General features: G+C 34.2%; 1 pseudogene; it reads right to left on the bottom strand.

Annotated features, from left to right (window-relative positions):
• Window positions 1–2103: 2103 nt before the first annotated feature.
• On the bottom strand, window positions 2104–11539 carry LOC102629302 (cysteine--tRNA ligase 2, cytoplasmic-like; annotated as a pseudogene).
• Between the last annotated feature and the right edge of the window lie 284 nt (window positions 11540–11823).

Raw genomic sequence — 11823 nt, 5'->3', positions numbered from 1 at the left:
CATATGTATATCTAATCACCATAAAATTTTAACATATATTTTGCACCACTTTTATTTTTAAACTTGTATCAATCAACCACTTTGGCACTAAAAATAACCATTTTACCCCCTAAACGAATTAAAAGAGTATTTTATTATACAAAATTTTGAAAATAAAAAAACTATAATTATAAGAATACCCCTAAATTCAATAAAATAAAAAAACTCAAAATCTAAGATGATAATTTTTAAATGAAATTATAATTATAAAAAATAACATTTTGTAATTATAATTTTTTGTAATTATAATTTTATTTAATTTTTGTAGTTAAAAAAAGTATAAGGAAGTTTACAAGAATTAACATGAAGAGGATAGCTCCCTATAATTATTGTAAACTTCCCAATAATTAATATTAAGAAACTTCACCATACAAATTAAATGAAATTATGATTATAAAATATTAATAGGATAATTTTTAAATGAAATTATAATTATAAAAAATTAACATTTTGGATTTAAGATTCATTTCTTTTATTAAACTCAGGGACATTCTTATAATTATAGTTTTTTATTCTTAAAATTTTGTAGAATAAAATAGTTTTTTTTTTAAAATTCATTTAGGGATAAAATGGTTATTTTTTAGTGTCAAATTGATTGATTGATATAAACTTAAAAACAAAGGTGGTGTAAAGTACATGCACAATTTTGTGGTGGTTAGATGTACATATAACAAAAGAAAGTTGGTGCAGAGATAATTTTCCTTAAATTTAATTATTTTATTTCCTAAATAATAAAGATAATTTTGGCTTTTTATAATATATATGAGAATATATATGGGGTATTAGGTACAAAAGTGATTCTCAAAATCAAATTTTAGAAAAATTATTCCTTCTTTACTTTTCAAAATCTCTGTAAAATAAGGTGATTTTGTTAAAAGTAATTTTTAAAAAATTTTACCAAACACCAAAATTAACTTTTAATTTTAAAATTATTTTTTAACCATCTAAAAGTAATCCAAATGTGTCCTGAAAGCCTCACTATTTTTAAAGAATAAAAAGATTGAAAACATTATTGAGGCAAATGAATTAATTATAAGTTATCAAATGTTTTAAAAGTTCAACAGTTTATTATTAAAGGATGGGTTAATTTTTGCCTACCTCATAAGTTTTGACAAACGTCAATGTACACCGCCAAATGATAAGAAAAGAATTTTCAATAAATTGAAGGTTTTAAATGCTATTAAATTTTAAAGATAGATGCACCATCAAAGAGATTATAAGAGTAATTTTTTTTTTTTTTTTAATGTAGACCACAGATTTGTTTTTTTTTTAAAAAAAAAGCGATAACGATGAAGTTGCGGTGATGGGGTTTAGAGACACTGAGAGTTACGTAATAAACTCACCTGCTGAAGAGGGTTTAGAGACACTGAGAGTTATGTAAAATCACCTGCTGAAGAAATTAACTACAATACACGAATTCGAGATTTGGGGTGATGAAATTACAATCAAAGTAATTAGAGTTTAACTTATATATGTTCAGAGAAACAAACTAATTGTTAGATAAACTTGTCCTTAACAGTAAATTTAGTTGTGGTTATTTTAAGAATCAAGAATAAAATTTTTATTGAAATTTAAGTGTTCTAAGTAATTTTTAGCTCAAAAAGCCATACATATAATTCAAATAATGTAGTGCATTTAAATTTCTTTGGTTGAGTTGGTGATATGTTTCGCTTGCACTTAAATAGATATTTAAAATAATAAGGAAATTCATACAATAAAATTTGGAGGAGTGAGTAGCTAGAATTACCTCAGAATTCGTCGAATAACAGTATCATAATGCATATATTAACTGGTTTGATACTAAAAAAATTTAACGTATATTAACTGGTTTGATATTCCAAAAAATTTAACGTGTAATTAACGAGCACGGGTATCCAAAAAATTCGCGTATTAGAGTTTAAAAATCCCAGCATTACATATATAATTTATGAATTATGATCGATGTTAATTTTTTTGATATTTTATGTATGTAATTCAAATAATGTAATGCAATCAAATCAGTTTCGTTGAGGTGGTGATACCTTTTGTGTGTATTTAATTAGATATTAAGAATAATACGCAAATTCAAAGGGCCGTAGGATTACAAACTGGAACGCATGGTCTCCAAAATGTTTCATTGCCCACATCCATAAGTGCAATCCCCCTTGTGCTTAAATCAGCCCTGATCTGATCAGTCATTGAGAAATCTTTGTTTTTCCTGGCTGTTCTTTTCTCAATCATAAACAGCACATCGGCCTCCACGGCTCCACCAGTCCTGCTCTCTTTAATGCCTTGTCTTTTAACTGCTGCAAAACCTGTCCAAAAACATTTTTGTTCAGCTCTTAAATGTCAAATAAATGGAGAATATCAACAAAAACAAGCAAAAGGATCAGAAAGGCCTCTTGACCTGGGAGAAACCGCTGCGTGGCAGCAATCCCAGAACTTTTAGTACTTCTTTAATCTTGTTCTCTATTTTACGAAGAGACCGAATCATGACTAATTGCTGATTCTTGGGTTGCTTCTTCTGCAATTATAAACCAAAAAAAGGGTTTTTTTTTTTAATATTAAAAAAGAAAGTGTTATTCCACACATACAAACACTGACAAAGAAGGGGGGGGGGGGGGGGGCGCATTTCCAACCAAGTACCAAATGAGTACCTTGAGCATGTTCAAATGACTGTTTATGAATTTCAAGGCATCTTGGAAGGCACCAGTTAGAAGGTGTGATGTGTTCAAGTCATCTGACATTCTTGCATAGAATTCATCTTGCAGATTCTTGAAGCAAAGTTGAGCAGGAGCGCTGATGCGATCCTTTTCGCCATCATCTTCTTGGAATACGTCAAACAAAGCAACTTCACAATCTAGCAATGTCTAAACTAGTAGAGCAAACTCAAATGTATTAATATAGGTACAAAAATGTACATGCATCTTTCAGTATTTGTTTCCTCCTGACTTCTGTAGAGTAGTAATTTCAAAGAACAGATAAACTTAATAAACACGAGTTATTCATGCATTCAGGTGGTAATTGATGAAAACAAAGTATGAGATTCTATCTAAACTAAGTTTCTCGTACCATATCAGTTAACCGATTGCAATGTAGAATAAACAAAATCTGCTAGAAATTAAACAAGAATAGAAGTGGGTGCATATAGATTAAGATGCCAGCAGAACTTGGCAAACAATCTAATGAAAAGTGTTCAGTACCTAAATAAGCTTCAAACCTGATATATGTAAAAAATAGAATCTGATGCACTTTCCAGTTGCATGACTGAGTAATGGAGGAGAGAACGATAGTGTGCACTTATTAAGAAGTGTCTCAAGGTTAGGGGATGATATCGCTCAGTAATCTACAAAAGTAAGATGCGTCAAACACTAGTACCATGAAACTGCAGCTCACTTTGAAAGAGCAGACCAAAGCAGGCGCTTGGCTCACCTGGCGAATTGTGAGAAAATTGCCCGATGATTTTGACATTTTCTCATTGTTGATAGTCACATGGCCATTGTGCATCCAGTACCTTACACAGCTCTCTTGGCAAGCAGCACGATTCTGGGCAATCTCATTCTCATGATGCGGAAAAATCAAATCAATTCCACCACCATGGATATCAAACTTGAAAGTCAAATAACGCGCACTCATGGCACTGCATTCTATGTGCCACCCTGGTCTTCCTTGACCCCATGGGCTGTCCCAACTTTTCTCTCCAGGCTTTGCTGCCTGCAAAGTTAAGGGGAAAAAAAATCAGATTATAAATGACCAAGACAAAATGTCATGTCCAAATTGTTTTCAAGCAACTTTATTCGGCTTCCCACCCGAGTTTGATTCCTGGAGGTAAGGGCTAAAACAAATCGATTTGGGCTTCACCCACCAACACTTACCTTTAAAAGCATATTTAAAAAAATAACCAAAATGTCAATATTTAGCAGCTTCAATAGGAATATAATATTCAAACCTTCCAAAGGGCAAAGTCAGCAGGATTACGCTTTCGAGGGTCAACAGCTACACGCTCACCAGCTCTATTGTTTTCCAACCTCTGTCTCGATAATTGGCCATAGTTGGGAGACTTTTCAACATAAAAAAAAACATCTCCCTCAACCACATATGCACAGCCATTGTTGATAATCTACATGATACAAAGAGTGCTTAAAGGTAGATCTATTATATTCCTATAATCACCATCCATATTGTAGATCGATTTCTATTCAATTTCTATATTTACACATTATGCTGCAAATCAGTATGACCGAGAGATTTCTTAAATCTTTCTAAGGTACTGTTGATAGAAATAGGCTACTGCTGATTCTTTCGTTCAAGACTAAGAACAATTCATCACTAGTCTTAAATTTTTATTTGCATAAAATAATTCAAAACAAGACCTTGCCTAAATTATTATGATACCTAACAAAACGTATCAATGGATATCATTGTTATATTGCAAAGTTGGTTTTACATATATCAAGTCATTCATGAAGAGGGAAACTTTACCTCTGTGCTATTATAAATAATGACTGATGTATTCTAATTATTATGTGATGTATAATGTATTCTAACAATACCATATATATTTTAGATTGTAGATTGCCAAGCCACTATTAAAAGAATTATGAGAGACAAATAGAGCATAAGTACAAGAACTGTTGGACAATAACAAACAGTGAGATAACAAATTAAACAGTAGCTAACCAACGAAAACCAGCTACTGGAAATTTCAAATGAAATAACAGAAAGCAAAACCAGAAGAGAGATGAAACCGAAACGAAAAAATAAAATGGAACCCGAGGCCTGCACAAGACAGTCTCTTTAAAACAGATTTACCACCTCGTTGGAGTGCTTAAGGTCTGCTGGTATCTGTTTCGCAGAATACAACGGGTATGATTTTCCAGTCAAGAACAGGCTGAAAATTCCGGCAAACCACAACAGCGAACTCGATCAGAGAAAGACGAAGAAGGATGAAGGGAAAACAAGTGTGGTTTGTGCTGGTTTTTCCAAGTGTGCAAAAAACAAAAGAGGAGATGCCTTTTTATAATCATGTGAGGATGTAACAGCTGATTTGTATTGAATTGTAACGTGCCTAGCTTGCATGAATGATTTTGGGCTGACATTCGTGTACGCAGGACGCACATGAGTTCAACCAAATCGGTCTTGGATTCGCACCCCCCCTGCGCACGCGCGTGTGGAAAGAGCCTCTATCCTTATAATTCTTATTCATGCTGGTTAAGTGTTTATATATAAATACTAATTCCTAGGCTTCTTTTTCCTATGTGGGATAAGACTCATTTCCTTTCAAATTTCCAACTTCAAGGGTGAACTTTGAGAGACAATTTCTCATTCACTCAAGCGCTATTTTGAGAAAATAAGATTATACTATTGAAGTATCAACGGAGTAGAATCCGAACCTCACAATATTTTCCACTTTCGTTAAGTGGAACCCACTCAAAATGTGCCGTCAAAATAGCATGTTATGCTATTTTTTCAACAAGAACAAACCAGGTTATCATATCCGTGATATGTTTCATGTGTCCAGACACACATGGCTGTTTGGTGGGAAGGCGGCATTGTAGATCACCCATGTCATTCAGATATTCTTCACAATATCGTTTACTCAAACTTAAGGAATCTTCCCCGAGCTCATTTGCTTGATGAATTATCTGCATAGGTCTACTTATTAGCAACTCTACAAAATAATAAAGAAAAGAAGAAAAAAAGCTCCCCCCGCCCCCCCCCCCAAAAAAAACATAGTAGTCTCACAGAAACATTTTATTTACCCAACCAATATGTAAAAGCGTCCATTAGGAGAAGACTGATACGTAACACAAAAATAGATGTCCATGAATTGTTAAAATTCGAAAAAGGTACATAATCCATGCTTTATATGATCCAACTAGTTGTGTTTAAGAAGTGCTTCATGGACCATTCATGAAAATCACAATGCATCAAATCAATGTTATCTCCATTGATTTGTAAAGTTTTACTACATTACTGATTTTTCACATGTAATATTGTTTCCTCCTTCCCACAACAATGTAATAAATTTCAATTCAACATCTATGTCAAATACATATTTTAAAGAACCACTCTACAATTGACCCATGAAAATTTCAGTTTAAAACCATGATATACAGTCATCCCAGTATATTATTTAGAATGAAGATTCTCACCTTGTCGTCTATATCAGTGAAATTTCGAACATAAGTTACTTCATACTTTAGATGTTTTAAGTATCTGCAAACTCGAAATCACATCAACCAAATTGTAGTTTCATATATCAATTGTAAACCCTTTTAAAATTATTTCAAATACATAGAAAACAAAAACACAAAAACAAAAGAAATACAAAACAAAACAACCGCACTTTCTGCACATATCATGCCCATTTAAAAACTCGATTATTTGATCCACTGAGAGAAACAAATGAATGACCCAAAAAAAAACCGAAAAGAGGGTTAATCCGTAAAGTAACTAAATCAGTATTAAGTTGCATTCAAAGCTTCAAGTTCCATATCTTTCCTCTATAAGATGATCCAAAATTGCTACTCTTCCAGCCAAATTTAAGTACATTTTAGGTTGACAAAATTAAAGTATAAAAGTTGTCTACAAAGAACCGACCTCATAACATTGTATAACTCCTATCACGTGTGCATACATTTTCATGTAAAAAAAAAAAAATACCAAAACTGTACCACTTATGCTGTCCACTCACACACCGTCCACAATTTTGCACAACATAAATCATATTGCTCTCCTAGGTGTATTGCGTCATAATAATTATTTATGGTTTGGATTGATTTCTAATTTTATCAAATAATATCAAGTTCAGATCATCTTTTTTGGGCTAAAGTGCCAGAAATTCCATTCGGAGTAGCTTTAGATTTTGTTTAATTACTCACTAGACACATTGAATCAACAAAAGCTAACATCTATCTTAAAAAACTCGTCTTTTGATAAAAAACCAGTTTAGCTGAAAAAAAAAGAACAATTGGCGTGAAGAGCTCATTAATCTGACAAGAATTACCGGTAAAGAATGTCGAAGGAGATGGCAGCACGAGCATGGCCGAGATGGCTGAGTGTGAGATTTTTAGATCATTTCAAGCAATGAATTGTAACTATTTTATTGAGATTGACAATGTACAAAGTTACTGATATATATAGCTGGTTTGCTTAAAGTGTGTAAGCTTGGTTTTAATCACAGCCACTAATCTATAACTAATTTGCTACATCACATAATGGCTTTGGAATCTCTGTGTAACTGTTTTGCCAGCTAGAATATTCTTCCTCTGCACGTGTGGATTGCATCACCTTGCTTGTGTGAGCATCTCCCTTAGTTATCAAGTAAACTCCAGCTGGCACTCCCACATGAGCTGATCTAGGTTCAGCTTCATTCTCAAACTTAACATCCCTCCTCAAACTTAAGTCTCTAGGAGAAACTTTAAGTTTGTTTCTGAAGTAGCTGAACTTGGAGTAAGTGAGTGGTTTAGTTAACACATCTGCTGTTTGATCACTGCTAGACACAAAAGCAAACTCGATTTCCTTCTTTTCAACTTTATCCCCGATAAAGTGAATATCTATCTCTATGTGTTTAGTCTTGGAATGAAGGACTGGGTTTGTAGCAATTGCAGCTGCAAAATACTGTCACTTAGTAGCAAGGGAGTGCAATTAAGTTTTATACCCAGCTCTTTCAGTAATGAACATATCCATGTCACCTCTGCACTTGCTAGAGCCATGGCTCTGTATTCAGATTCAGCTGAAGATTTCTATACTACACTTTGCTTCTTTGAACTCCAGCTGATCAAGTTGTCACCCAAGTATACACAATATCCACTAGTGGATCTTCTATCATCAGGGTCACTTCCCCAGTCAGCATCAGAGTAGGCTATAAGATCAAAAGAATCAGATTTCTTGAATGTCAAACCATAGTCAATTGTTTCCTTTAGATACCTGAGTACTCGTTTACAAGCTGTCCAGTGTGGCTGCAGAGGATTGGACATAAACTGACTTAACTTGTTAACTGCATAAGCAATTTCAGGCCTAGTCAATACAGCATACTGCAGCCCTCCAATGGCTCTTTTGTATTGAGATAAATTAATATATTTTTCTCCCACATGTTTGCTCAACTTTTCAGTGGTTGCTAATGGAGTATCTAAACCATTACAGTTCTTCAAATCAAATTTAATAAGCAGCTCCTTTAAGTATTTGGATTGTGATAACACCAGAGTATCTTCATTCCTTGTAACTTCAATACCAAGGAAGAAGTTTAGCTGACCCAAATCTTTGAGAGCAAAAGCATTCCCCAAATTACAAATAAGCTGCTCTATTTCAACATTGTTACTCCCAGTGACTATGATATCATCCACATAAACTAACAAGATAATCAGTTCATTTCTATTTTGTTTGAAAAATAATGAAGTGTCTGATTTTGCTCGACAGAAATGCCATGATTCAAGCACTGGCCTTAATTTATCAAACCAGGCTCTTGGTGTCTGTTTCGAACCATAGAGAGCTTTCTTCAACTTACAAATATATCTCGGGTGATCTGCATCCACAAACCCTTCAGGCTGAGGCATATAAACTGTTTCAGTTAACTCTCTATTCAGAAATGCATTATTAATGTCAACCTGTCTCAACTTCCAGTTGTTTATTACAGCCATGCTTAGAACAATTCTTATAGTAGCTGCTTTTACTACAGGGCTGAAAGTCTCCTGATAATCCACTCTTTCAGTTTGCAAGAAGCCTTTTGCTACTAACCTGGCTTTGTATCTGTTTACTGTTCCATCTGGGTTTTGCTTCACTCTAAAAATCCATTTATTTCCCACAAGCTTCATATGTTGTTCTGGTGGGACCAATCACCAGGTCTGATTCTTAATCAAAGCATTAAACTCATCCTGCATGGCTAGCTTCCAGTTGCTATCACTTAAAGCTTCAGCAACACTTGATGGTATTTCTAGAGACAAGGCTTTTTTAGTGTTGTAAACTTTAGGTTTAAAAATTCCAGCTTTGGCTCTGGTTATCATAAGATGTGAGGGATTGATGTTAGGAGTGGTTTGAGTTATTTCAGGACTTTGCTTTTGATCTTCAGTGTTTTCGGGTGCAACAGAATAACTTGAGGTATCCTGGATTTCTGAGTGTATATTTGATATATTATTTAGCTCTGGATGAATTTGGTTTTGATGGTTGTCAGGATCTTGATGATTAGGGAAAGTAAAATCTTGAATTTCATTTTTAGATGAGTTTGACCTTTGTTGTTGGTGCCTCATGACCATGACTTTCAGAAGGAAAAGTCACTGTGATGAATTTGCTAAATGAGTTTAAAGACTCAGATAATCTATTCTGGTTTGAATCTATGAACTTTGGATCTATTTTGAGAGGAAAACAACTTTCAATGAAGTTGACATGTGCTGCTATGTATATTTTTCCATTTGAGTTTAGACACATGTAGCCTTTGTGATATTGACCGAATCCTAGATTTACACATGTAGAAGTATGAAAGTTGAATTTATGTCTGTTGTAAGGTCTTATGAAAGGATAACACTCATAGCCAAATATCTTGATGAGAGAGTAATCTAGTTTCTTTGAATAAAGGGATTCAAATGGAGTCTTGTCATTCAAAATGGGTGTGCTGGTTCTGTTTATGAAATATGTGGCATTAGAGAAGGCTTCCCACCAAAATTTCAAAGGTAATCCAGATTGAGTAAGAAGAGTCAATCCAGTTTCTACAAGGTGCCTATATTTCCTTTCAGCCTTTCTATTTTGATGATGGGTGTATGGGCAGAAGTATTTTAAAGAAATGCCTTCATGTTTTAAGTAAGGCTCAAAGATTTTATATTCCCCTCCCATGTCACACTGTAAGGTTTTAATTTTCAGTTCAAGGTTTTTCTCAACTTGGTTTTTGAAAGATATGAAAGTTGTGAGTGCTTGTGACTTGTGTGTTAATCCATAAATTCATGTGTAACTGGTTCTGTCATCAATGAAAGCTATATAGTACCTAAAACCTTGATTGGATTCAGTTGGTGCAGGGCCCCAAAGATCACTGTGAATGATCTCAAGAGCTTGTGATGTTTTTGTTTCATTGTGCTTAAATGACAGTCTATGTTGTTTTCCACACTGACAGGCTTTACAGAAAGATAAACCAGATGTTTTATTTCCAAAAGAGATATTACAAACAGACAAGGTTTTCACAAGAGCATTGACATTGGGATAGCCTAATCTCTTATGCCATAGATCAAGCACTTTGTTTCTTGCACAATTGTCATTACAACTGACAGACAACATAGACTCAGGACCAGGTATTTTATTTACTGTAAGTAGACTAGGAGTAGTAGTTGAAGACAATAGAATTGACTTGAATTGACTGGAATCATTCCATACACATAAGAGAGAGATGTGCTTCCAAGTTGTGCATTGATTGTGGTAACAATTGAATCATATTCAGATCCAAGGCCAGCAAGCAAGCATAGCACAAAATCTTCATCACTCATATTATTTCAAGCAGCTCTCAATGCATCAAGAGTGGTTTTCATCTTTATGTAGTACTCATGAATGATAGTTGACCATTTCCTGGTAGTCTGAATTTGAGTCCTCAGATGCAGAACTCTAGCTCTGGATCTAGCTCCAAACTGAGTTGCAAGAATTTACCACACATCTAGAGAAGATCTGGCTCTAACTACAGCACTAAGAACTTCTTCACTCAAGGTTGAAAGCAACCAGCTCATCAGCTGCTGATCATTTCTCCTCCAGATTTAGAACTGTGGATTTGGAGTTGTTATCACTGTTTGATCACTGTCAATATTGATCATAACTCGATTAAGTGAACTCTTTGAGCTATCAATCAAATCTTCCAGATCGTTTGCATTGATTGTTGCTATCACTTGAGAACGCCATAGCAGGTGGTTGTTATTAGTGAGCTTGATAGGCGTGTTGAAGACAAGTGAGCTGATAACAGAGGTGATACCATTTAAAGTTTGATTTGTGTTTATAATTAAGCTTGAAGCTCCATTGCTGTTTGTTTGATTTTCATTACTCGCCATTGTTGCTTCTCAAAGCTCTGATACCATGTGAGATTTTTAGATCATTTTGAGCAATGAATTGTAACTATTTTATTGAGATTGACAATATACAAAGTTACTGATATATATATAGTTGGTTTGCTTAAAGATCCAACTCAGTAACTTAGATTTACAAATTAACAGATGCAAGTAAAGTGTGTAAGCTCTGTTTTAATCACAACCACTAATCTATAACTAATTTGCTACATCACATAATGGCTGAGGAATTTCTGTGTAACTGTTCTGCCAGCTGGAATATTCTTCCTCTGCACGTGTGGATTGCATCACCTTGCTTGTGTGAGCATCTCCCTTTGTTATCAAGTAAACTCCAGCTAGCACTCCCACATGAGCTGATCCAGGTTCAACTTCATTCTCAAACTTAACACATATGCGGTGACGCCACAGACGTACATGCCAACTTTGCTAGGAACAATTGGCGTAAAAAGTTCTTTCTGTTACGTCATCGAATTGTAAATCACCAAATCCATGTTTGGAGCTGCAGTGGTGGTTTCCTTTGATGTCTTCATTGTGAATTTAGAGAAACCCTAAACCTAAAACCTGACTTGGAAATTACACACCGAAAAGATGAAACATTAAACGAGTGTGGGTAAGACTTTGGAGATTCGGGTTCGGTTTGGTTTTTTTCAAAAACTAAACCAAACCTATTTTACGACTAGAACTTTTTAGAAACAAAGAATATTTATTTAAAAAAAAAGACCATATGCTCTGTTTCCATGTTCTTAGTTAATCTCCCAAGTTTAGATCTTTA

The sequence above is a fragment of the Citrus sinensis genome, chromosome 6, assembly GCF_022201045.2.
Source record: "Citrus sinensis cultivar Valencia sweet orange chromosome 6, DVS_A1.0, whole genome shotgun sequence".
Lineage (NCBI taxonomy): Eukaryota > Viridiplantae > Streptophyta > Magnoliopsida > Sapindales > Rutaceae > Citrus > Citrus sinensis.
The sequence above is the reverse complement of the archived record's forward strand: the minus strand, read 5'-3'. Positions and strand labels throughout refer to the sequence as shown.